Source organism: Rhagoletis zephyria, unplaced genomic scaffold, assembly GCF_001687245.7.
Source record: "Rhagoletis zephyria isolate East Lansing unplaced genomic scaffold, Rhagoletis_zephyria_1.1 Rzeph_scaffold_00669, whole genome shotgun sequence".
In the NCBI taxonomy this organism is placed as follows: Eukaryota; Metazoa; Arthropoda; class Insecta; order Diptera; family Tephritidae; genus Rhagoletis; species Rhagoletis zephyria.
This window is the reverse complement of record NW_016157753.1, coordinates 165,898-170,577: the sequence shown is the minus strand read 5'-3', so window position 1 is coordinate 170,577 and position 4,680 is coordinate 165,898. Positions and strand designations below refer to the sequence as shown.

Genomic DNA, 4,680 nt, shown 5'->3' with positions numbered 1-4,680 from the left:
ACGGAATATGCATGCTGATGCTGAAAAATGTAGGTCCTGCGGGGGTAGCGTACCAAACGGAGGTCCTCCATTTGTCCATGGCCACTCTCATCATCCCAGACATCTGGAAGATGGGGAGAGTGGTCCCACTGCTCAAACCGGGGAAACCCGCCAACATAGGAGATTCTTATAGTCCGATAACACTCCTTTCCCTGGTAGCGAATACACTCAAGGCCTTGCTACTCCTGTTCTTCACCAACCACTTGACCCCAGCGAAGCATCAGCATGGCTTCCGTAAAGTGCACAGTACAACAACAGCACTTATCGCCATAAACACTCAGATAACTCGTGGCCTTAACCGCAACCGTCCCTGTGAGAGAGTTATTCTAGTAGCGTTGGACCTGTCAAAGCCGTTTGACACCGTCAGCCATTCCACGCTACTAGAAGATATAGAAGCTTCCTCTCTCCCACAGAGGCTCAAACGGTGGTCGGCGAATTATCTGAGTGGTCGACACTCGTCGGTAATGTTTAGAGACAAATCGAGCAAACTTAGAAAAATANATCAAAATACAGCACTCAGGACAGCGACAGGATGCCTCCTGATGTCACCAGAACACCACCTCCACGATGAGGCAAAAATGCTCCCAATTAGGGAGCACAACACGATGCTCTGCAAGCAGTTTCTTGTTGGGAGCCACAGATGTGGCCACCCAAATAGACAGCTGCTTGCACAGGAGCCCTCGCCGAGGCACGTCAGGAGGCATCTATATGAACTGACGGACGAAGTCCAGAGGTTCATTAAGCAACCTCTGGACCCGTCAGCTCATAGACAGGCCCTGAACGGCATTCACAGGGACGCAGTCTCGAGTTATGTAGACTCAAGACCTGTGAATGCCGTTCTAAGCACACAAACACCGGAAATTGACATGACGGGGCTCCATCTGCCTCGGGAGACCAGAACGACAATAGCTCAACTTCGCTCTGGCTACTGCAGCAGGCTGAATTCCTACCTGTGTAGGTTAAATGCGGATGTGCCGAACGAATGTCCGGCATGCGGAGAGACCCCTCACGACTCGAAACATCCCTTCGCATGCCCGGAAAACCCCACAACCCTAACGGCGTCGTCCCTATGGACTGACCCCATAGAGGCTGCACGCTTCTTGGGGCTGTCGTTAGTGGAACTCGACGACAACGACTGAGATATCAGCCGATCTGGGCGGGGTTGCTGTAGCCGCTACAACAACAACAACAACAACAACAACAACAACAACAACAACAACAACAACAACAACAACAACAACAACAACAACAACAACAACAACAACAACAACAACAACAACAACAAATACGTGGGTATAAACAAAATTGTTTTACGATGACTACAACTTGTTGATTTTTTTGGTTAAAATTTAAAAAAATGGTTATTTTCCGTCCTGCAAAAACAACGGGAAATCTTTGCTTATTTGTGCAACGATTTTGGGTCGGGGCCGAGGGAAAGGGGGCGTGGCCTCCCAACCAAATTTAAACAAAAGAGGATGGACGACGCTTTATGAAGTCTTAGTATAATAGCGCAAATGAAATGTGAAATAAAGTGGCAATATCAGCGATTTGAAGTTATAATAATTTTGGCAGGCGCAGTTTGTTTACTCTGTTTTATTAACGAAATATATAAAACTAGTAATTTTTAGCAAAAAAAAAACCGACTTCAACTCTCATATAAAAAAATATATATATATATATCTCATGATCCGCTGATCGGATCTTAACCAGATTAGTATGGGACCACCTCTGAGACACTACCTTTCCGATGCAAAAAGAATTATCGAAATCGGTTGACGTGGTCCAAAGTTATGCGGTCACATACATAAAAAAATAAAAAAAAATAAAAATATTCCGACGAACTGATAACCTCCTCCTTTTTGGAAGTCGGTTAATAAAAGTGAATAAATGATTTTGTTTGCATAAAACAACAACCGGAGACGTTTTAATAGTGTTTTAAACTGGTGATTTAGTGCATTTTTGACGTGGTAATTGCTCATAGAAAACAACGAAATTTAACAAAATTTTTTTTGTTTATAACTTTTAAATGGTTAATAATATTAGCCCTCCCCTCCGGATTGTTAATAGGGGGACCGAAACGCGTCGTTTGGTACCGCTCTCGACTTTTCCGGACCTTTTTTAGTGGTTGTTACCCTATACTAGAGAAATACCCCCAAAACAACTGCCCTTATTGGAAAGCCCACCCACGATATGTATTTAGGTACCTACTACATAATAAAATTCTACTTGAATAGGAAAAATCAGCATTTTTTACCTCTTCGATTCTCGTAAAACGCTTGGTACGTGCACTTGTCCAGCTAATAAGACAATTGTCTTATTAACTCTAACTAGATTGTTGTTTTTTTTTTCTTCAGAATACTTTTAAATTTGTCCACTTACACATGATGCAATTTGAGAAGTGCATCGCTTTTCACTATGCCAAGCATCATTGCTAAACAATAACAATTAGAACCAAGTAGTTTTTCACAGACTTACCTACTGAAGCAAATATTGAAATCCGATGCCTTTATATTGGCTTATCTTCCTTATTCACATGCGTATGTAAGTATGAATATCCAATATATTTTCTGCATCGCAAATTTAAACTTCTTCAAGTTACGTTGAATTGCATTTTATTCAGTCTGAATTATGGGAAATATATCATTAACCGGGCATTTAAATAGGAACTTCACTTGGTTTTGATGACAAGAACATATGTACATATACGTATGGATATTAAAGTTTATTTTATCCCATTGCCATCACTTCGTTGAAATTTTCATTCTATATAAAACAAAGCTGCACTTTAAATAGCTATTGACACAATAACATAATTCACATTCGATGATTAATTGTCTGCAAAATTAACAGCAAATCTCCCATATTTACATACAACAAACTTCAAATTAAATTATCGCCCGCAGTGTAAAAGCAAGCGTAGAGTAGTGTTGCAGTATAGTCGACTGCACTTTCGATAATAAATACATTTCATTTTTATCACTATCGATTGTTTTAATTTGACATTCGTCTCTACGTACAGATAGTACAATAATCTTCGTACAGCGAGTTTTTTAAATACAATATTGGTAACAGAGTGGTTTATGGTCCTTCCGAAATTTATTTTACTAACCGTTCAAAAGTTATTTGTGAACCGGTTTTATATAGGTCACTTTGCTAATCATGATCCAACTACACAAGATCTGACAAGATGAAGCAAAAGAAAAAAGTAATTTTCTGGCTGACGTTTGTAATTTCGGCGCCATGTTATTTTCTATGAAAAGTAAACAAAGAATATAAAGACGAAGCACAAAGAAAAAATTCAAGCAATTTTGCAGCACATGTTTGTGCTAACCAAACTATTATTTTGTACATGTTTTTGCCATCAATCACCGCGCACTTCATTTTAATTACATTTACACAAAAAATTTATTGAACATCGCTTAAAAATCACTGAAATAAACCACCGACAAATAACACATAAAGAAAGAAGCAAAACAGAAATAGCAAGCTTCAAAATTACGAACGTCATACAGTTTTTTCTCAATTGCTATTACAAATGGCTGCTTCTCAATTGGTCAGATCTGTTCTAATTGGTTCATGTTTGCTAATGTTAAATTCACGTTAATATATGCATTAAATGAGCACGCATTGATAACTGGTTGCTGGTGTGGCCAGAATCGCTATTTGCGTACGTTACGGTATATACTGTGGCGAATACTGCGGCAACGCGAAGCGAACAACGAGAAATAGGCTGAATGTTCGAGGAATGACGTAGAATGTTCCACTAAGAGAAACGTCAAGTTGGATGAACACTGCGAACAGCGAGAGAAAGAGAATGAGCGATAAACTTTAGAACGTTCTAGAGTTGCCATGAGAGCGAGCGCAGGTATATAAGAGCCAGAACACAGCGGAGTTGAGTGAGTTACAAGACAGCAAGCTACAAGTGAGCAGAGAAGTGAGTTGCGAATAAGCAAGATATAAATTTAATTGTGTTAACAAGTTAAGTTAAGCGTTGTTATTGCTTTAACAAGTATTGTAAAGTGTTTTTACTGTATTAGCGAGTATTGTAAATTGTTTGTTGTACAATAAAGTTAATTGTACTACAATTTGGTCATCGTGAGCATTTATTTAACAATCCAGCGATACGAGCCAGAGTATATTTGGGAAACCCCTCGAGGTTTCATGGATAATAGGGCATTCGCAGGCGGCGATTTTACAGGCAACAAAAGTTGAATACGAAGTTGAATGAGACGAGGCGATTTTCGATTCAACACGAATCGTTATTTACATTATTGAAAATGAATTTAAATCGCAAAATTTTATCAATTGGAGTAAGCTTGGTAAGCCAAGCGTTGGTAGAAGTGCTTTTAGCGAAGCTGAAAGATAAAATAAGAGTAAAAAAGTAAAAAAGAAAAATAAGTATGTATACAGAACAGTGTTGGCATTTTTGGTACAATTGTACTTGGTTGATACAATTTCATTTACAATATACTTTCCTACTACGCAGTACTTTTTGGTAAAATTTTGTATTGAATACTAAAAATATATTTACCTTTGTAAGTTTTGAAAAATGGCTTGGACAAACCAGTATAATATAGCCTAGGCAAATTTTTAAAGAAACTTTTCGATACTAAGTTTTATTAAAACAAAATGTCGAAGTCA

The 4,680-nt window shown here is 38.6% G+C and overlaps 1 protein-coding gene across 1 annotated transcript in view; it reads right to left on the bottom strand.

Annotated features, from left to right (window-relative positions):
- The window catches only part of LOC108360971 (alpha-1,3-mannosyl-glycoprotein 4-beta-N-acetylglucosaminyltransferase A-like), a 20,156-nt gene extending 17,180 nt beyond the window's left edge, over positions 1–2,976 (bottom strand). Inside the window, exon 1 of the mRNA XM_017613480.1 lies at positions 2,515–2,976. The gene's annotated coding sequence lies outside the window, so the exon portion shown is untranslated. The remainder of the gene's footprint in view (positions 1–2,514) is intronic.
- Positions 2,977–4,680: the final 1,704 nt, after the last annotated feature.